Here is a 22880-nt window from a genome sequence, read left to right as displayed (position 1 = left end):
GCCGGACTCAGGATTTCTCATCCCTCCTTTTCTGGTTTCCTATGGCTGCTATAACAAATGATCACAGACTCAGCATTTTAAAGCAGTAAGAATTTTGGATATCAAGAGCTAAAACTGAAGTGTGAGCAGGCCTGTATTTCTTCTGGAGGTCCCAGGGGAGGATCCATTTTCTTGCCTTTTCCAGCTTCTGGAGTCTCCCACACCCCTTGGCTTGTGGTTCCTTCTGTCTTCAAAGCACATTCCCCAACCTCTGATTCCATTATCACATTTCCTTTTTCTCATATCTGACATCTTCTAAGCGCACCTGTGGTAACACCGTGCCTACCTAGATCATTCAATTTGATCTCTCCATCTCAAAATCCTTCATTTAATCACACCCACAAAGTTCTTTGTGCCATATAAGGTAACATATTTACCAGTTCTGGGGATTAGGATGTGGATATCTTTGGGGGGGGTGTGCATTATTCTGTCTACCACATTTCCAATGGCCATTGCTTTCTTACTCATTTGGGCTCCTTACCCACCTCTCTCTTTTCTGTGAGCATCAAGGCTCATTAGTATTCCTGCAGATGGGTCCAGCCCATAATTTTGTCTCACATGCCTGATTCTCCCTTAGCCTTAAGCTGAGAACTATGATCTGTGACCTGTACGTTAATTAACCCATGTAACTCTATTAGTTGATGTACATTGTGCACATAGTTTAGTGCTTGCCATATAAGAAGCAACTACAAATATAGAATTCAGTCTATTCTTGCAATGTATAAATATAATTTTGAATCATGATTCTGTCACTTTGCTTGTGAGCTAACTCTTGGTCTTCACCATCTGCAAATTTGATAAACCACATCTCTCAGGTCCTCATTCCCATTGTTGATAAAAATGTTTACCCAGAGACTCTGGCTTGGCTTTCCAATAGCTCATTGCCTGTGTGTTATATTTTTCAGAGGAAGTCTACACACATCATTGCAGTTAATTCTTCTCTTCCAATAATTTGTGGCTAATCATTTATCATTCAGCATTTGCTAAGTCTGCTATGTGCAAGGAAACCCATGTCGATTAAATTATAAACTACAAACAGAAGACTTGCTTCCAGGTAGCTTAAGAATCCACTCAGAAGGTATGGACATTACACACATGGCTGCTCCATTTGTTACCAGTCTGGGGCAAATGGGTGAATCAGTCATAAATCTAAGTCGTGCCCACATTCCTTACCTTCTCTTTACAGTTGACTGAACACAATGCTATACTCAGTCTCAGCATTTCTCAGCCCATCAGTCTAGAACCTTAAATAAGCAGAAGAATTTGCTTACCATCACTTTTTTTTAGTGAACCCATGTTGCCTCCTGAGGATCACCCTTGCTCCTTCTGAGTGGTTTCAAGCTATCCATTAGCAATGTGCTGTAGAAGAGGCATTGGGCATCATGCTTAGCATTTCATCGTGGGTAGCATCCACCCTGTTTACACTTACCCAGTTCCACGTGTTTTACTTTCTCTCCTGTTAACCTGAAATTGCTCGTCAATCACTGTATCTAATTCTGCAGTCTCCATGCTTGCAAGACTTTATGGTACATGGGACACAACTGGCGAGTCCGGATTATTAATTTCAATTAGAGTGGGAGCTGTGCCTGTATGGCCGGTGGTAGTCAAATAGTAGAGGGACTGATCTCAGATGTGCCATTTATCTAATTCCAATGTTACATAAGTTTATGATTTGTTTATGACACAGACCATGACTTCTCTTGCCACCAGTCTTTTCCCCCCCACCCTGAACTTCCCATATATGATAATTTCCATTCTCCTCATTGTTGTTTGTGGTTATTCTCGTGGGGAGAACGTTCAAAAAGCCAATTAGAATGGTTAAATCCTGCCCTCTCTTTCCCCCTGCAAACTTGATTTTCAGTGTATTACAGACAAACTCTTTTCTTGACTCTTGGAAACACACGTAGGAGAACATGAAAATATGGCAAATGCTTTAAAAAAGAAATAAGCACTTTCTCTTCTGGTAAGAAAGATAAATGTTGGTCAGTAAAGTTAAATAAATGTTATACCTGTTTTAAGAGAGGTATTGACTATGGGATGCAAGAGCTACCCTAATTAAAATTGGCTGTTGGAATGGTAATGCAGTATCTTGAGTTGCTAGTGAAATTATTTTCCTTTTTTTTTACACCTTCTTTATATTGGACTATGTTATACTACCAATAGCAGTAAACCCCAAATACCTGGAAGATGCAGTGTACAGCCCTTCACTGGCATCTTGAAGAAAACAAATATTTAACTCCCTCCTACATGTTGCAGAATTGCGCTTCTTCTAAAATGCACTTCAGGGGCCCCTGGGTGGCTCAGCTGGTTAAGTGTCCAACTTCGGCTCAGGTAATGATCTCGCGGTTTGTGAGTTCAAGCCCCGCATCAAGCTCTGTGCTTACAGCTCAGAGCCTGGAGCCTGCTTCAGATTCTGTGTGTGTATCACTCTCTCTCTGTCTCTCTCTGTCTCTCTCTCTCTGTCTCTCTCTGTCTCTGTCTCTCTCCTTCTCTCTCTCTCTCTCTCTCTCTCTCTCTCTCTCTCTCTCAAAAGTAAATAAACATATGGGGTGCCTGGGTGGCTCAGTCGGCTGAGCGGCTGAGCATCTGACTTCGGCTTAGATAATGATCTCACAGCTGGTGAGTTCAAGCCCCGTGTTGGGCTCTATGCTGCCAGCTCAGAGTCTGGAACCTGCTTCAGATTCTGTGTCTCCCTCTCTCTCTGCCCCTCCCCCCTCACACTCTGACTCTCTCTCAAAAATAAACATTAACATTGTTTTTAAAAAACACTCTAAACAATTTTGCCAGTATCCTGCATGTTTTCATCTACTTTTTTTAAAACTAGGTCATTAACTTCTCTTCACCAAATAGTCCAAGTTTGAATATTGTTTTCTTTCAGGGAAACAATGGTCATCCCTTTACCTATTACCATAATTGCAATCAATTAATGATTTCTTTCTGTCATTACTTCTGTTAGACTGTAAGCTACTTGAGGAGAGAGTTGGTAACTCATATCCCCCAAGCCACATTGAGCACCTGCATTATAGTGGGAACTCAATGAATGTTTGTTGAATGAATGAAAATAGACACAAAACAGCACATTCATTCTGAACAATCAGGCTATGGGAAGAGTCACATTTGTGTAGGGAGTGTACAGAGGTCGTGGCATTTAAACAAACTGACAACAGGGAGGGGGGGATTTATTACACATTTTCTCTCTAGTTGTGGGCATGATCCTGCTTTAGTCCTGCAAGCCCAGAAACAGAAATGTCTATTTTTGAGTTGCTATATATAGAGAGAAGAAACAGTCCCTCTGAATGTGGAGTTACTCAGTATTTTTGGCTCTTTGGCTATTTTCAAGGTTCTTCATCTGGACTTAAAAACCAAATTAATAGGCTATCGTTTCCTCTCATCTTTTACACAGACACTATTTTGGGAGCAGATACATCACCCCAGCCACATCAGCGAACAGACTGTTTTCACTCTTGTAACACGAATGGTCACCCAAAGCATCTTCTCTCTCATGCTCCAGTAATTCACTACTGACCTGCATTGACTTTATTTACTTTTATTAATTTAAGCTAAGTGAATTTTATTTTCTATGAGTGTCTGTGTGGAACTAAGCACAGAAAACCTGTTTGTGCTTAACTCATTTTGTTTGCATCTTCCCAGCCCAAGTTGCTCTCTGGTTTTGGTTTTTGCTTAGTTGTAAGTTGTGCTTGATCAGTGTCCTCAGCACCAAATTTGACAACTAGAAGTGCTTCATAACCCGCTGATGCCGTTTCAGCCCCATTTATTAGGATTGCCAGGAATTGTCCTTCTTTTGGAGCCACAGACCAGCCGTTTCTGTAGATGGTATGTGAATGAGACTCTTCAGACAGCACAGGGAAGCTTCCAGCCTCCTGATCTGGACTCTTGAGTCAGGAAAGTGTGACTGGGCCCAGTTCCTCTGCTGTTAACTCTGGGGAAGTGCCTGGGTTAAGAGAGCTTCTGCTTATACTGATGTCTCATCAAAAACCATGCCACTTATGAATTCCCATCAATGTCTTTGATAAACCCAAGTTGGAAGGAAATAAAAAAAGACTCTCACAATCTACTAACTGCTAGTTATCTAATAGCTAGAATTTAATAAATGCCACACACTGTGCTAAATGCTTCACAGGCATTATCTTAGTTTGATCCGTAGACAAACCTGTTTGAGATATGTGTTTGTTCCCCTTTTAAAGATGAGGAGTGTGAGGCTCATAAATGGTGACTTTTACCTGTTCAAGCTGCTCAGCTTATAAGGGGTGAAATTTGGGATTCATACCCAGACAATATGGTTTCCATGCCTTTCTCCACAGGCTACTGCTTCTCAGCTTCAGGAATATGGCCAGAATGCCATGTGAAGTTCTGTAAGTTAGTTCTTTAGACTATCCAGGTTTCATAGTAGCCTGGTATCCTTAGGAGTGAATTGCTTTCACTGTTTTTAATTAACCTTAGGACTTACCCCGTGTATCAAGTTTCTTACAGTCCCTTCTCCTGCTCTAACTTCTTAAAATCCTCTGAGTTGAGGTTGGTGTTATTTGGTCACATATGAGGAGGTCAGAATCAAGAATTAGATGTTTACGCATTCAGTAGAGATTTACTGAGCACTATACAAGAGCTTTAGCTTAGGTGTAAGCAACTCAATGACTACGAAAGCATGGATTGTACCCTCAAGGACCCCAGGCATCATGTTACACTCCCCACTGTATCTGCAGTTCTTAGCACTGTACATGGCTCTGGGTTGGTCATTTGTAAATACTAAGTTTCGCAACTGATGATGTGGCCAGTGGATGACTATTGGTGAAGGGCATGTTTTCTTTCTTTTTTTTTTAATTTTTAATTTTTTTTTTTTTGCTGATTGTGACCTCAAATTCTGCACTCTTAGAACATTCTGAGCTTCTGTAGGTTTGAGAGGTATCCTGGAAACTGACCCCAGATGAAAATTAATCCTGCCCATTTTTATAGGAAAGCTGTGTTATAAAAACCCATGTGTTCAAGGGCAGCTAGGTCCTACCCGAGCCCGCCAATGCCTCTTGCAGTCTGAAGGCTGTGTTCTCATTGAGGTCAGCCACGTACTAGGAAGGAGGATGAGACTACAGGACGGTCAGGGCAGATAGCACATCCTTCAGTCTCCGATGAAAGATGCAAATGAAAACCGCCGTCATGAAGGTATAATCAAACACCATCCACCCACGTTAATGTAGATTGTCAGGACAGCCAACCTCTCCTTCCCTGGGAGTCTGACAGGCGTGATTAACATGCTGTGAGCTCGGCAGAAATCACTGTGGCTCTTACCTTGGGCTGTGCCTCTGCTTAGGCCCTGAAGAAATGTCCAGGCAAGTGATGGGATTGTGGAAGAATAAGAGCCATCCACTGCCTGCCTCCAGCCCCTGCCCTTTGCATATTTGGCTGGCCAGGTTATCCAACTTGTAATTTGGTGAGGGGGAGGTGTTGACTGGAGCTCAAGGCAATATACTCTCCCTGATTCTTTCACAAATTGTTTCCCCAAACCACTATTCTCCTGAGTGTGTCTCAGAACTACTTTCAGTTGCTAAGCAACCCACAAGCAGCTCCAGCCCACAATATTTCATAGATATGTAGGCATGTTATTTGGGGGTGCTTCCCCAGTCTCCCTTTCCCCCAGAGCTACCACTTCCCAAGCTCCTGCCTTCTGTTTTGCATACATGTCTGAATGGACCAAGGTGAACATCATCTGATCCAAGTGCAGCTCACATGTCGCCCAGACCACCAGGTCAATCTGATTCCCTCTCAAAAATTTCAATGGAGAGATAAGAACAATACTTAGAAAGTGTTGAACTAAAACATTGTGTAAACTTGGGACTCATGTGGCCATGTTCAAATACATGCATGTTGATGAGCATGCAGAAGCAGTTAGTCCACAGCATGAAGTAGGATATTGTAGAGGACAGGAGGGAGAGGAGAATCCTGGGATGTGAGGGAATATGGAGAGTACGTGTCTCATGTCTGCAGGAAAGTTGGGCTGACCTGTATTTGAGGTTTGTCTGGAAGAATACGGGAGAGGTAAGGGGCTGGAGGGCATGTGCCAGGGAGTAGTTTATGCCTTGGCCTTTGGCATTTAGGCTGAGAAATTTGGAAAGACAAGATACGTGAAATTAGTGGTAGGATCAAGGGTCTGGAGACATCAACAAGATTGGACAAGTGTGGTAATGAGCAGAATGAATGACCTAGAAAGATAGAAAGTAACACTCAGAACCTGAGATCCTTAGGTTTCAGAGGTGGTCAGAAGGTCACGGGTAGGTCCATTCAGTATGTGACTGAGGCAGAGTAAAGGATATTAATTAGAATTAATGATGGGAAAGACATGGGAGGCCAGAATGTTGGATGGTGACCAGTCATGGTGGCTCAGAGGCACTAAGCCAACTGCTGATGTCACTGAGGGGGGATGACTGGGGTTGAGTGGGTGGCAGCCATGTCAGTGAGGGGGGATGACTGGGGTTGAGTGGATGGTAGCCGTATGGTGGGATAGGTTTAATAAAGTCTGATGACATGTCTTTCGAGTGAGCCAGGATTCTGAAGGAAGAAGGGGAAGAGAGAGCGTAAGTGGGAAATAAATAGGACTCAGAAGTCCTGAGGGAGCTGGTTGTCCCCTGTGTATGCCGCTTCCTTACAGTCTTGTGCTGGACTCTCTCTCTCCAATTCTGTGCTTGTCAGCTTCATTTTCTTTCATTTCTGACTGCCTGTCTTACATAGCAAGAATGCAGCCCCAGTTTTACATTTCATAGCTTTGGCCCCTGGAGAAAGAAGGACTCAAAGCTCTGCCTCGCTCCAAGACTAGGGAAGGGAGTCTTGATACATACTCTTGATTCAGCCACTGGTGGGCAGGTGTGGATCATATATTACCAGTAGGGTGACTCTCTGTCAATAGGGTTAATTCCTAGAAAGATCCTATTGGCTGACAATTTCACATGTTTGCAGAACAACTTTCAAACATTGGCCAAGCAATTCACAGGCTTGGTCTACAAGTTCTTTGGTTCCTTAAGGCTAATTATCTACCAAACTGCTCTCACAAACTGCCAAGTGATAGAAACGGTTAATGCTGTCCCACCGTGAAACATCTGGGTGGGAGAGCAGGGGACAGTGGTTGACTTTAGTGGTAGCCTCTCAGAAGGTTTCCTGTGTGGCACTTCAGTGCTTTAAGAGGTAGCATTTAAAGGAGAGTGATTGAATATTCGTATTTATAGTTAGAAATGAATACTCTTCTGTTTTTCCCCTAGAAACCCTCTTAATGAGTCCTTTTTTTTTTAGATATGCAGAAGTTATGGAAAAACGAGTCTCCTTTTGTCTTTGAAATTCCCAACAATTCAAGCTTTGTTTCCATGATGTGTTTTCACATACCCACCCTCCTTCATTAGGTAGACATGGCTGGGAGGGCATTTTTTAACAGAGGGGTTCTCAAACATTGGAATCCAATAAAAAGACACATTCCTGAGTCCCACCCTCAGAGCTTCTGATTCTGAAATGGGTTCCAAACATCAGTATTTGGAACAAGAGCCTGGCAATTCTTCAGGACAGGAAAATAGTGCTTTAACATTTCATTAGAAAGGAACCTGGCAACCAGTTTTCAGTCCCTGGATTTCCCCAGAATTTTGTCACGTGGTCTTCACAGAGATATGGGCAAGCCGTTGTTGGTTCTTCTATCCACATCAAGGAAAGTTGTATTCATGTTATGCCAAACCCTGTCCAACTCAGAAGAAGCGTGAAGGCCTCCTTTTCTTCCTTTCCTCCTGCAAAATCCCCCATCCTACCTTCTCATCCCCCCCACTTCTTTCTACTACAACAACGAGAGAAAAACTGAAATAAACAAAAATGTTCCTTCTTTTATGAAAAGGTTCCTTCTGCTGCTAATCTTTCCATCCTCCCCACCCCCATCCTAGTCAAGTATGCCTTGTTTAGGAGGTTTTGCATTGTTTGGCTTTTTCCTTGTGAAGCATTTATCCCCAGAAACTCTCTAGTGCACAAGGACCTTTCTGAAAATCTCTCAAGGATGTAAGCAGGAGCCTTAACAATGCTTGAAAATGCCCAGTGTGCTCAGTAACTTCTCTCCCACAGGTAAAGGACGTCCTCACAAGCTTGTAGATGAGAGCCTCTAAGATGCACTTGTTACCAAGGACACAATTTTAATCAGTGATTTGTAAAGCTGAAGTGATAGGGGAAAATGTTCCTTCATTTATTAATTCATTCTCTAATTTGTGTCATCCGTCATCCATCCATCCAACAAACAATCCATCTACCTATCCAGTCATCCATCCGTCCATTCATCCATCCATCCATCCATCCATCCATCCATCCATCCATCCATCCATCCAGTTAATGCTATTGAATGCCCATGTATCTGGCTAGAACCAAGAGTGATTATTTGAACAGTGTTGACACTTAAGAAACTCCTGGTGTAGTGGTAGAAACATATACGTAAACAGATTGTGTATAATGTATTGGTCCTTGGTAGCAGAGATACTCACAAGGTATCATGTGAAGTGAAGAAGGTATTCTGCTCTCTCAGTCTCTCATCTTAGTGTGGACCACAATTAAACTCAAATGTGCGTTTCTTTACTTGGTTTTTCACTTTCTCCAGGCACATTGTAAACTCCACAAAGCAAGGATGGCATCTTCTTTATTCAACATGCTTCCCCCAGTACTAGACACAATGCATGGTGTGTTGCAGGCACTCAAGGGCTCAGAAAGCAATGTCCCAGGCAGAAGGCACAATAAGAGGAAAATGTCAAAGAGGAAAAAAGATAGGTCTGTGGTGCAGAGCAAATGAAGGATGTGAGGAGAGCCAGGGGAGGGACAAAAACTACCTTAATTTTATTAAAGGGTAAAATGCAGTGTTAGAGCCAGCAGAATACTAAAAAATGACAGTTCCCATATGATCTGATGAGCCGGGGCTTTGCCATTTGTGGGAATGGGGACTCGCATGAAGTTTTTTTTTTACTTATTTAAAAAAAATTTTAATGTTTATTTCTGAGACAGAGACAGAGCGTGCTCGAGGGAGGGGCAGGGAGAGAGAGAGAGACAGAGAGAGAGACAGAGAGAGAGAGAGAGAGAGAGAGACAGAGAGAGACAGAGAGAGACAGAGAGAGACAGAGAGTCCAAAGCAGGCTCCAGGCTCTGAGGTGTCAGCACAGAGCCTGATGCGGGGCTCAAACTCACAGGCCGTGAGATCATGACCTGAGCTGAAGTTGGCCGCTCAACTGACTGAGCTACCCAGGCGCCCCTCACATGAAGCAGAAGAAAGGATGACTGAGTTTTCATTTTCCACCTGTTTCTCTGGAGGCTGAGGGGAAAATGGATCTGAGGGAGATTGAAGCCAGGGGAGAAGTCAGGAAGCCAAGGTACACACTTCAGGCCGATAAGATTCCAGTAGACATATGTGGGAGACATTCATGGCCAAGGCTGCTGAGAGTGAGGGGCAAGAAGAGTGGTTTGGAATGACCTGCAGAGTTCCACCTTCAGGTGATGGGGTGGCTGGAGGTGCATCAACAGAGAAAGTGAGAACAAGAAATATGAGCCATCAGAAATGATAAATTTGGTGTGGGATTTTCTGGGTAATCATTCAGAGGCTTATGGGATATCACACAGAGCTATCTGGTTAACCATTGTGTTTATTGTGTTTATACATCAGGGAAAAACTGTCTCTGGGCTGGGGCGGTAGCATTGACATCAACAGGCTGGATGTGATTTAATCCATTATCATAGTCAGTACCACATGAGAGTATGTGTAGACTGAGATGAACAAAGCATTCTGGTGGGGGCCAGGAAAGCCCAGAGCATTGGAAATATCCTGCCAGCCTATCAAATCAGCTTCTGAGCTCTTTGAAGGTAAGGCTCATTTGATTCATCATCCTTATTAGCAAATACAGCATCTTACCCATAGTAATGCTTAAAAAATATTTGTGGTTTCTAGACTATTTGTCAAAAGTTTAAAGATTCCAGATGAATAATTTCAAAGAGTCGGGGAATTTGGCTTAAACTGTATTGTTTTTGTAAAATGATACATTTTAAAAACTAAAAAAAAAAATTCTTATGGGAGAGGCACACTAGTAACCTAGGAGCATTTTGGAATACTTTCTTTACTTGGCAGCTATGTATTAATGCCTTCTCTGTTCCAGTGGTGAGTGAGGCACACTGTGGGGGCAGAGCTGGGAGGGAATGATGGCCAATTACTTAAGGTTAGGGAGACTTCGTTGGCCTGATATGTAAAAGAGGGATAAGAATGTCTGCTTTTTAGCATCACTTATTCTTGCTAGTTATGTTTACTGTACAAAGCTACTTATACTTACTATATATAATATCCTAACTATACTTATTTAAAGTCTGGAATGTGGTAAGGGCTGAAGGAAAACTAAACAGACAGGCATCATGATGGAATCATGATTACTTTACCTGGGCTACTTTGAAACAGCACATGCTGGAAGAGAGTTTAATGAGAGCTAAAAGTGTCCCGGTTTCCCAAACCATTGCCAAACTGGGAGGCACACAGCCCCTGCCTAGAATACTAATAAGTAAGGGTTTGTTTTTTTCCTGTGATTTTCTTTTTCCGGGAGTGAAAAATGTATTTTCACTCTTTGTCATTTTAATTAAATCAAGTCTAGGAAAACATAAAACGCGAATCCCCTTCCTTTTCAACAGGAAAACTTTGAAAACTGTGCACCAGATTGCAAACTGTTAAAATTCATTCATTAAAAGTTCATGGTCTATTGGACTTTTTTTCCTTCAAGCATTACATTATGTACATTTCCTATCTGTGTTTATGTGACAGATTGTCTAACAGATTTCTTGTACAGTAGAGTTATATAGTCTGCCAGAAAGGCCTGGTTTGGAACCTGTGGCAATCAGTGAAATGGATTTGGAAATGTCATCTTGCTATCTAGTGGATAATTTAGTAATAATGGCCTAACAGATCCCTCAAGACCAACAATTATATACCTGTTTGAAGTTAATTGGACTATGCAGAAATGGGAGTTATATGAATTATATGTTATAAAAATTTGGTAGGCGTTGAATGGACTGACAGCACATTCTGGAACCTAGTATTGACTTTCAATCATTTTAATGTGCAGGCAGCAGTCGCCAGAATCCTTGGCTGCGGTTGTCTATCAGGGAAAAAGCGCCCATTTTTTGGACCATGTGCTAATTCTGTGTGTAGCCCCACGAATGTGCGTGCGTATTGTACATCTCTACATGCATGGACAAATCACATATTTATTTACACCTAAAGTTTGCTAATACCGAGCGTGAAAATTAGAATTCATAATCCAGATTTCTAAACCAGCCTTTATGCTACACCAAATGACTCTTAAGAGTTATGGGAAGGCTTTTATTTTTAGCAGTCAGTAAATTAAACCTTTTATTCATCATTCTGAAAGATGACGGTGAAGAGAACATCCGTTCTTTTTAATTTCAGGAAGGAGAAAAGGCAGCCATCTGATCACAGAGGGAACCCAAGTGATAGGGCTCATTCAGGAGAATGGCTTTACACATTTTTGTCACCCTCCTGTGAGTTAATTGGTCATCTCTGTTACCATAACAAGATATTATCGACAATACTAGGTGTCCCGCACCCCAACCCCCTGCCGCAGTCCCTCTCCCAATTTAAGCACCGTCGTTGGAGGAGTATTGTATTCTGGTTGCAAAGTTATTTCCCTAACTCAATACACTTTCTCTGAATAATTTTTTTATAAGGTACATCTGATCAGGGTTTCTCAACCGTGGCACTTTGACATCTTAGGCCTGATGATGTTGTTTGGGTGGAGACATTCCTGTGCATTGGAAAATGTTGCACAGCTCCTGGATTTTCTAACCAGTAGCCCTCCCTTTACCTGTGAAAACCAGATGTCACCTGGCGGACAAAAATCACCCCCGTTGAGAGGCTTTGCTGTGTACTCACAGTGCTGTTATTTGGGCTATCATTAAAAAAAAAAATTAAGCATATATGCTCACATCAGATGCATTCTGGTGTGTGTGTGTGCATGTGTGCGTGTGTGCGTGTGTGCGCCTTCAGCCTTTTCATCCTATTACCTGTTTCCCAAATGCAAAGTACATTTGTAGCCTCTATTTTTGTACTGGCTCTATGTAACATATTTAATTTTGAGTGCAGAGAAAGCAGCCATTTACAGTCATTTTAAATTTGATAAAGATTTAATGAGAGCGGAAAAAAAGGCATACATTTCCATAAACTAATTTCAGCAGATGTGTGGATGGTTTTATATGAAACTACAATGAAAGAGAAGGTAGGGAGGCATTGTTAGGACAGAAAGATGTAAAGTCCTATATTTCTGTCATTGCAAGTATACTGTACGTTGTGCAGGCCTGGAATCAGAAGGGTAAAGCATCCTTACAACCCTGCATGAATGTCATAAGAGAGGGAAAAAAAAGCTTTTGCAGAGGTAAAATGCAGCGTATAAAATACAATAGCTTCACTAGATGGTTGTACATTAAAGTCTCAGAATTAAATTATTCTGTCATCAAGCCATTCATAAAGAAACCATGTTCATTTCTCATGTCTGCCCCTATTGCCTTCTGTGGGGCGTTTGACACTTCAAAGGACTGAAATGTAACAATTATTTTTGCAGGACTTGCAGTGGTTTTGTTTTGGGGCAGAACATTCCAGGTTGTGAGCTTCTTTGGAGGGCGGGCATATGTTTAGGTGTTGTTAAAGGCTCTAGGTAACATTTGTTTTCTGTTGACGGTGGCTAAGAGCAGAGTGGTTTTATTTTCTTGTAAACAGCTTCCTCCTTTCAGTTAGCTGAATCAGAGGATTTATTCCCCCTTTGACTGCACACAGAGCCTTATGATGTGTGCTGGTCCATGGATGAGTAGCATGAAGAGGAAAAGTCCTCCCATCTTTCGGTGTCCAGCATTAACCGTGGGTTAAATTTCTAATACAGAATTCTAGTGTCATTTAAGAGTGATTCTCCATGATTTAAATTCAAGCATACAGGAAAGGAAGAGTACATGGGAACCCATACTTAATTAGCCACATAATGTGGTTCCCATCCGGTTCTTGCTAATGATGAAGGTGGCTTGGCCTCACTGCCCCCTGAATCAGAAAGAAGGTGAGTATGAGAAGCAGTATTTCAGGAGGATTTTGAGAAAGCTATGTTTTCTGTCCATTCCTCCAGCTATTGGAAGAGTGAGCGCTAAGGGTGCTAGGTCAGCAGAGATTTGGTGCGTGCATTGGATTGCATTAGTTCCTTCCTAGAACTGCTTTTATTAGATTGTAGTTTGGGGTAATACAAGGACCCCATGTCCAAGGATGTGGCAAGAAGTAGAAATGTCCTCTGTGCCACTGTGAGGATGTGTCCTGGGTACTTACATTTCAAGTAACAGAAAGCACAGGGGCTAAAAATGCAAGTGCCACCATGTTATCAGACTGCCCTGGGTCCAAACCCCAACTCTGCTTCTTGACTACAGCATTTCTCTTGACTCTGGTAAGCACATTTTCTCATCCATGATACGAGGGATATGTTAGTGAGTGCCTGCCTCTTGTATTGTGAGGCTCTCCTTACACACAACGATGCAATCAGGTGTAGCCTGAGTTCTCAGGTGATAGTGGCTGTCATAGTTGTTACACAGCAAAATTTCCTTCTGCTTCTTGTTTGAATAATTATGATAAAATTGAATCATTGGCTCATTTTCGTAATATAGGTATTGTGTAAATTAATGATAAGATTCCCCTCTGTGTTGATTAGTAGGAAAATCCAGACAAAACTTTTTTGGCTCTCACATAGTGAACAGAGAGGGTCTTGTGTGTTCATATTAATGGCATTCCTGGCGTCAGTATGTTTCCTGCCCCCACTTTCACTTCTTCCATTTTATCCCCTATTAACAAGATAAATACACCTATTTTATTTTGTTGTATTGTGTTTGTCAGGATGAGCCAATTTAATCCTTCCTGGACCCAAGGTGGCAGGGGAATGAGTAATAAATAGATCCGAAATAAATGTAACCCCTGAAATATTGATCTGGTCTTATTCTTTATATCCCTTAAACAACAGGGGCCACAAACTCAAATATCCAGGCAGAGAGTGTCAATGAGAAACATAGGCTTAGTTTAAGTCAGCAAGACTTGGTGGGAGCTGTTATAAGCAGACAGAGTATTTTCCGTCCTCCTCCCAGGACCCCCCACCCTGGAGAATCTCAACCACCCCATTCCTGCCCTTCTTTCTTCAAGCCCACCTCTTCAGATTCAACATGGTGCTCCTTCAGCTAACACAGATACTTGCTAGTTTTGCTCAAACTGTGCATATTGTTATCTTTTTCTTTTCTTTCTTTTGTTTTGAAGCAAATGACTATGTATGGAGTGGCCTAAGAATAGATCTCACACAAAGCTTTCTGTGGATGTGAAATAATAATAATTAATGATTGTGGGGATTATCAACATTAGAAATAAAGGTAGCTGACATAAATGGAGCATTAGGTGTGTTCTGATTAACTCTGTGGCATGCTTCTGATTTTTTTTTTTTTTTTTTTTTTTTTTTTACAGTTAGGTACTATTGTCAGTGAGACTGTGGAGACACAAGGAGACAGTCTCACTCACCCTGGCCAAAGACCATTTGTTTATGTGTCTACCTCTTGGCATCTTGGTGTGCTGCCAAGCAGGGCACCCTACCTTCTGGCAGGTGTGACCACCTTCACCTGGAAGGATTTCCTGACCCTATAAACTAGATACTTCCTGGTCACCTTCCAAGATTCAGCTCACCAGTATCACCTGCCTTGGAAACCTTCCCTGTTCAGCCCACTGGGTTAGACACCTCCCCTCTGTCTCTCAGCCCACACAGCACCAAAGACAGGGCATGTGCAGATGGTGACAGAGCTGTGTCCCACAGGCCTCTGCCTGCCATCATTCCGTGCCTCCAGTGCCATCTTCTGTAGGCAACGGTGCTTGGAGAGCAGAGAAGACCCTCTGGGAAGCATCCCCCAGGGATCAAATGATGCCAGAAGCAAACCTTGGCTATAGGGGGTTAACAGTTTGGCCTCGGCAGGACGATTGTTTGAATGTGAATCCTACTGTTCTGTCTTGCTAGCTATGTGATCTTGGGCTAGTTATGAGCCTCTTTGTGTTTAGTTGCCACATCTGTGAAATGAGAAAAATAATTACATCCATCCCACAAGGTTACTGAGTGGATACGAGATGATGATTGTAGAGCTCTTAGCGCAGGGCTTGGCACATAGAAGGTGCTCATTAAATGTTAGTTACTACTCTCCATGATTATTATAGCTTAGGTAGTAATGTTCAATATTGCTTAATGGGGAAACACCTCAGTCGATTAAATTGTTATTCATTTAAATCTTATTTCCTCCTCTTTCATTCCACAGACATCTCTGGGGCACAAAACGGACAAAGCCCCTACCTGTCCAGAGAGTATAATCTCCACCCATGCTGACAAATATGGCTGCCATGAGCCTCAGGTGGCTATTTACATTTACACGTAAATGAATTTAAATGAAATTCAATTAAAAATTCAGTGCCACATTTCAAGTGCTTACTAGTCACATGTGGCTAGAGGTGCTCCTATTGGACTATATAGATAGATAGGACGTTTCCATCACTGCAGAGAGTTCTTTAGGGCAGTGCTGTTCTAGTGGAAAAGAGAGATAATAAAAACGTAAACAAGTGTCTGAATTATCTAAGAATGCTGAGAATATGCTTCTTGAAGCCATAATTTCACCTAAATGTTGCGTTATTCTGCCCTGGAGCTGTTAATACTGTCAATTTGGGAAAGTGTGCGTGTGTGTGTCTCAATAGTGAATAGGTCTTGCTTCTCTCTGTTCTTCTCTTGCTCTCCCTCTTTCCCTTTGTTGTTCCCCACTTGTCCATTTGTCCCTTTTTTTCTGCTCTCTCACTCTCTCCCTCCTTGTATACCATGTACTCTTCTAGGGGAATGAAGTTCTTATTCTTACAGATTCTTAAGTCTGTCAGAGACCCAGGGTCTTAAATCTAACTGCGGCATAATGCCAGGATAGGAGCAGGGAAAAGATGAAACATGGGAGGGAGGTATCATTCCTGCTTAGCGGTGATAGGAAAGGCTGCAGAGACAAGGTTTACGCCCAGCCTTGACCTTCAGCAAGACTCTCAGCCTCCTGGTGAGTGACAGGCGAAATGTAAACAGGACCTATCTCTTAGAGGGCAGGAGTTCTATGAATGCAATTATTAATCACTGTGAAGCTGTTGTAAACTATTACCATAAAACAATGACACGCTCCTTTTATTCTCCTAGATCAATATTACTGAAAGGCCTTCCTGTCCCAGGCTTATCGGATAGACGGGCAACTCATATTGCCATAAATATATGATGACTTTTTCATCGCGTGTTAACGGTCTTCAGCATTTCAGAAAGCACAAATATGTAGGCGGATGGTACCTGTGTTTGCTAATAGCTGTATTTGTTTTAATTTTATGATTGCCTTTATTCCATCTTTAGTTCTAAAAAGGCTTATGATAAGGGCACCGATTCAGTAAACCATGAGATTGTTAAAACAAAATAAATCATGTGAGTTTAACAATGGAAGTGGGGGAGAATAATGGTAAGAAAGAAGATGATGGAGGGTAAAAAGTTATACGAAGAAATCATAAGATTTCATTTACTCAAATTTATTAAGAATCTTAAGGCTTTGGGATTTTGACCGACGCCAAGGAGTAGGGAGGAAGATATAAATATGATTAAGACCAGGTTCTTACAAGTAGAGGAAATGGCTTAGAGGTAAAGGCTTGGAGGTAAAGGGAATTATGTATTCTTGGAACAGAAAGTGGATCATTGTGTGTGTATGTGTGTGTGTGTGCACACCTATTTGAGTTTATTGATGATGATGGGGGAAAGCCACAGTCAATGAACCTAGAGATAAGTAAGGACCAGATAACTTAGGGCTCTGTTAAGGCAAGTTAAGGAGTTTAGCTTTTACTCTAAGGACAATTGGGAACCATTGAAGTGGATCAAATTTTCCATTTAGAAAGATAACTCTCCCTGCAGTGTGGAGAATGGATTGCAGTGGAAGGAGACAGGAGAGGAACATCAGTTAGGGGCTGTTGCAGGTGAGAAATGAAGGAAGCTTTGGGTGAGAATAATGGCCATGGGAGTGAAGAGAACAGGGTGGATCTATGAGATATGAGGCGGGACAGTCAATGTACCTTGTGGATTAATTGTGGCTCTCACCTTTCATTTTGGAAGGTTCTACGTGGGTGCAGGTAACATTTAATGAGACAGCAGAAGTAGGAGTAGGAGCAAATATTGTGTCTAAGGGAGAAGAAGGCAAATAAAGCTGTAGGTATGATATTTAAGATGTTAGGAAAGCACTTGGGTAAAGTCAGATGTTTGGTAGGCAGTTGACTGTATGAACCTGACACTCAAATGAGTGGGATTCGTGCCATATTTGGAAGATTTGGAGTATATATGGTTTTTAAGTCACTAGAATAGAAGGAGTTATCAAGGTAGAGTTTGGAGTGAGAAGTGAGGAGGACCCAAGATCTCTTTGGATCCCAACATTGACATCAAGAGGTTTCCCAGAGGAGAAAGAAGTCCAAGCACTCATTAAAAAGTAGGAGTATCAAGGAGAAAATGACACAGCCTGTCTTATGATACTGTAGGGTACCTTGGTGCCGTAAACCATGCCACTGAGTGATTAACTCAAGGGGAACTCGTACTGAGAAAAAGATGAGAACCCAGGACTCATCTCTGGGGTCTTGCATTATTTTCAGGTGACCTTGAATTTCTGAAAGTCCCCATGCCATTGTTTTGGTTTGAAATGGAGAGAAACGTGTCTTCAGTGATACACTGTGAATTACTGACTGCTTTTCCAGACATCGCAACTGTAACTTTAATCATCTGAGTGCTCGTTCTTATCACAGTTCCAGCAGTGCCCCAGGACTCATTAAATTGTTGGGGGTATTTGAAGGCATCCCAATTAAGGACCCATTTTATGTGCATAGTCGAAATCCTGGAAATTATTGTCTCATTTGAGACACAGGAGTAGGTGCTGATATCTGCTAGGATGAATGATAATGTGGACCCCAGTGATTTGCTGTCCTTCATCGTTTGATCTGCTTTAATGACCAGAGTGTAAGTCGCCAATTGTTGTGTGCAGATAGGTGTTACAAATGGAGTTGTAAATTCAGTTCCTTAAAAAAAAAAAAGAGTGGGCATGATATTCTCCCCTGCAGTGCAGTTTATAGATGACCCTGGGGCAAAGTGAGATGAAGCCCAGAATGCCCTCTGAGGGATGGAGCGCATGGCCGTGCACATGAGCACACACAGACACAGGTTTAGGTTCTCAAAATTGATATAATTTCTTAGGGGCATGTTTGTAAATGAAGATATAGAAACTATTGACATCCATTGCTGGGGAAGTTTGAGCAAGGGAACTCAAAGTTTTATGCAATTGGATTTTTATTAGAAATTGTGTATTTGATGTTTCTTAGTACAGAAAACCTATGTATTATTCTGAGTTCTGGAAAGTCATTTAGAACGTGGAGCTTTTAAGCTGGTTGGCATTACTCACTAACACAGAGGGAAACATTCATGGTAGTTAAGGATTTGGAATCTGCAGAACTATGTCCACAGCTTGACTTTCTTATTTATTATTGGCCTGACCTTGGAAAATATATACTTAATGCCTCTGAGACTCACTTTCTGCATCTTTAAAGCTTCGTTCATTCATTCATTCATTCATTCATTCATTCATTTAGAGAGGGAAAGATAAAGTGTGCAGGGGAGGGGCAGAGAGAGAGGGGGAGAGAGAGAATCCCAACCAGGCTCCGTGCTGTCAGCGGATAGCCCAACGTGAGGCTTGAACTCATGTACAGTGAGATCATGACCTGAGCTAAAATCAAGAGTTGGACATTTAACCGACTGAGCCACCCAGGGTCTTTAAAATGAGGATGGTCATCCTACCAGATTCAGTGACTTATTAGAAGAATTAAGGGGGAAAAATGTATGAAAATCACATGACATGAGGGATGTAGTAGGTGTAGGACTTTTAACCTATGATTTTGGGTCGGGGTAGGGGAGACACAATTCAGCCCATAACATAGGTTACCACAGTTTGTATGACCTTGTTCCCATCAGAGATCTTTGAGTCTGTTTTGAGCTTTGGTGTTTTTGTTTTGTTTTGTTTTTGCAAAATGAACACCATTTGGAAATGGAAATTGAAAAAATGAGATACCACTTACACACCCACTAGAATGGCCAAAATCCAGGACACTGACCACCCCGAATGCTACCACGGATGTGGAGCAACAGGAAACTTTGTTGGTAGGAATACAAAATGGCACAGCTGCTTCAGAAGATAGTTTGGTGGTTTCTCACAACACTCCATACGATCCATCAGTTGTTCCCCTTAGTATTTTCTGAAAAAAGTTAAACTTCTGTGTACACAGAAACCTGCACGTGGATGTTGACAGCAGCTTTATTCATAATTGCCAAAACTTGGAAAGAGCCAAGATGTGCTTCAGTAGGTGAATGGATTAATAAACTGTGGTACATCCACACAATGGAATATTATTCAGCATGAAATGAAATGTGCTATCAAGTCAAAAAAAGACACATAAGAACCTTAAGAGCCTATTTGTAAGTGAAGGAAGCCAATCTGAAAAGACTGTATACTTGATGGTTGTGACTACATGACCTTCAGGAAAAGGCAAAACTGTGGAGACATTAGAAACATCAGTGGTTGCCAGGGATTAGAGGAGAGGGAGGGAGGGAGGGATGAACAGGTAGAGTACAGAGGATTTTTAGGGAAGTGAAATTAGCCTATGTGATACTATCATGGTGGATATGTGTCATTATGCATTTGTCCAACTCCATAGAATGTACTACACCAAGACGGAGCACTCATGTAAATTAGGGACTTTGGATGATAATGATTTGTCAGTATAGGTTCCTTGATTATCCTAAATGTTCCACTCTGGTGGGGATGTTGATAATAGGGGGAGGCTATACATATGTTAGGATATGGAGTATGTGTGAAATCTCTGTACCTCCTTTCAATTTTGCTATGAACCTAAAAGTGTGCTATAAAATGTCTAAAAATAAAATAAAAACATCTCAATAAATAATCTACCCATAAGACTCATCTAGCTAGGGGAGAAATATTTTATTATAATTTGGAATTTTGGTTTTTTTTTCTTTTTCTCAAAGTATGGAATGACTGCTTCCACTGCGAATTTAATAACTTGATTCTGTTTTGACAACAGTATTTAACAGAAGATTATTTTTTCCAGTGGCAATCTGCAGATTAATCAGGTAATATTAGCTGAATCAAAGAGCTGGGAAGACTGTCCCATTCAAGCTCTCTTTGTGCTTCTGTAGGGGCAATACCATACCCCAGTGCAAGGGTGTATGCAATTATTTCAGCTTTGTGGTAATTATATGGATATTTTAGTTGTTTGGTGCATTTAATTATGCTTTGTTAAGCAGCCCGTATTAACTTTCACTGGGGCAAGCTCCGACTGGATTAATGCCAAGAGACTTGCACATTTAATGTTCCACACAAGGCATTTTCCTAGAGGCAGAGAACAAATGAAAATTGGGCAGAAGGGTTATAAGACCAACTACCTTTCCGCTCTGTTTTCATGTTTAAAAACATTTTTAATTGAAAGTTTCAGAGACAGTTTTATCCTTTTAAAAATCCTTTTTAAAAAATGAATACTTGGCTTTTGGAACCATTAATGCAACACAGAACTGTCTAAAGTAAAATTAATAGATAGCCCCCTCTCTACCTCTCTAATGCCACCCTGGAAGGATGGAATTTCCACCTACACATTGGTGTGTGTGTGTTTGTACTCTCTTCTGTGCTGATACAAAATACATGCTGATAAGTGTCTTTTTTTTTTTTTTAGTTTTTTTAAACCTGTATTTATTTTTGAGAGACAGAGAGAGACAGAGCACAACTAGGGGAGGAGCAGAGAGAGAGGGAGACGCAGAATCCAAAGCAGGCTTCAGGCTCTGAGCTGTCAGCACAGAGCCCAATGCGGGGCTCAAACTCCCAAACTGCGAGATCATGACCCTAGACGAAGTCGGCCACTGAACCAACTGAGCCACCCAGGCGCCCCTAATAATGTGTCTTTTAAAGATGGGCTCACACTCTACATTTTATTGAGTGATGTGCCTCTTTTCACATGGCATGGCCATTATCCTTACATGTCGATGTTTGATTCCAAGGCCCTCTGGCTGGCTCACTCAGAGGAGCTTGGGACTCTTGATCTTGGGGCCGTGAGTTCGAGCCCCATGTTGGGTGTAGTGATTACTTTAATAAGTAAATAAAGTTTAAAGAAGCCTTTTGAGGGGCGCCTGGGTGGCTCAGTTGTTTGAGTGCCCAGCTGGTGATTGCAGCTCAGGTCATGATCCTGAGGTCATGGTCCTGATCCTGGATCAGGATCCATGGATCCTGAGGGGAGCCCTCCTGTGTCAGGCTCCCCACTGAGTGTGGAGCATGGAGCCTGCTTGGGATTCTCTCTCTATCCCCCGCTCTTCCCAACTCATGTTCTCTCTCTCTCTTTCTCAAAATAAAATAAATCTTAAAAACAACAACTTTTGATTCTGATCCTTCGTAATAGCTGCATAGTGTTCCATAATATGGGCACAGCTATCTGTATTTGTTCAGCTATCCGTATTGATAGCTTTTAGATCATTTCTACTTGGGATTTGTTTGTTTTGTCTCCTCATAAAATAACCATTTGCAACAATAAACATTTTGTAAGTTCCGATACTTTTTCTTTCTATTGGATAGATTCCCAGAACTGAAATAATTAGTGAAAGTTATGCAAATTTTTAGTTTTAACAAATATTACTAGATTTTTACCCAAAAACATTGGAATGGTTTTCAATCTTCCCAACACTATAAACTAACTGGCCAACATCATATATTAGCAATCTTTTAAAAATTACTCAGTATAAGTGTAGCCTATACTATGTTGTTTTAATTTGCATTTTCCCAACTACCTGTGATGCATAATGTCTTTTCTATTGTGTGAGTCACTGCTTTATAATCCATTTTCAGTTGGTTTATCTTTCTCTTGTTAATTTTTAGAAATTCTTTGTAGGCCATGGCTGTTTACCTTAGTTACACTTGCTATAAATACATGCTATCATTTGCCTTTTGACTCTATCTATAGTGTCTTTTTCCATGTAAAAATTTAATTTTTCAGTGATCACTTCTATTATGGAATTAAGGAGCTATCCTTCCCCTATCCAACTTTTATAAAAATAGCCTCATATTTTCTTATAATAATTTGTACTTTTATGCTTTTTCTTTAGATTTTTTAAGTTACTTGAAATCACTTTTTTTTAAAAGTAATCTCTACCCCCCAATGTGAGGCTTGAGTTCACGACCTTGAGATCAAGAGTTGCATGCTTTCCTGACTGAGCCAGCCAGGTGCTCCTGAGTTTACTTTTTCAAAATGCAGTTTGAAATTTAGCGTGCTTTGTTTCTCTTAAAAAGGTTATTCAGCTGACCCAACGCCATTTATTCAGCATTTCACCATTTCCACTAACTTGTATGTATACCCCCCCCAACACACACATACACATTATCATTTCTGCCCTCTTTATGTTCCCTTCAGCCACTTATTTCCTATTGTGTCTTGGAGTTTTGCTCATGAATGCCCTTCAGCCTTGACATGAAGCTGTCAAATGACCTAGGAAAGACCAGAATTCCTGACATTAAAGTGCTGGGCTGGTAACACTTAGGGTCAGAAACTTTTTGAATCAATGTACTCATGAGGTTTCTTTTGGGTATAAGTGTCAGAAACCCCACCCAAGTTGGTTTCAGCAAAAATGAAGAATACTAACCTTCACAAC

The 22880-nt window shown here is 41.4% G+C and overlaps 1 protein-coding gene and 1 long non-coding RNA gene across 6 annotated transcripts in view; both read left to right on the top strand.

The window, feature by feature from the left end:
• RBFOX1 (RNA binding fox-1 homolog 1) overlaps window positions 1–22880 on the top strand; it is a 2060838-nt gene that overhangs the window by 949530 nt on the left and 1088428 nt on the right. The window lies entirely within an intron of this gene.
• On the top strand, window positions 3990–18828 carry LOC109495315. The gene is made up of 3 exons (XR_002150677.3): window positions 3990–5214; window positions 15406–15498; window positions 16308–18828. It is a non-coding gene; the product is annotated as an uncharacterized LOC109495315 (long non-coding RNA).

Source organism: Felis catus, chromosome E3 (genome assembly GCF_018350175.1).
Source record: "Felis catus isolate Fca126 chromosome E3, F.catus_Fca126_mat1.0, whole genome shotgun sequence".
NCBI classification, from domain to species: Eukaryota; Metazoa; Chordata; class Mammalia; order Carnivora; family Felidae; genus Felis; species Felis catus.
This window is presented reverse-complemented; position numbering and strand designations above follow the sequence as displayed.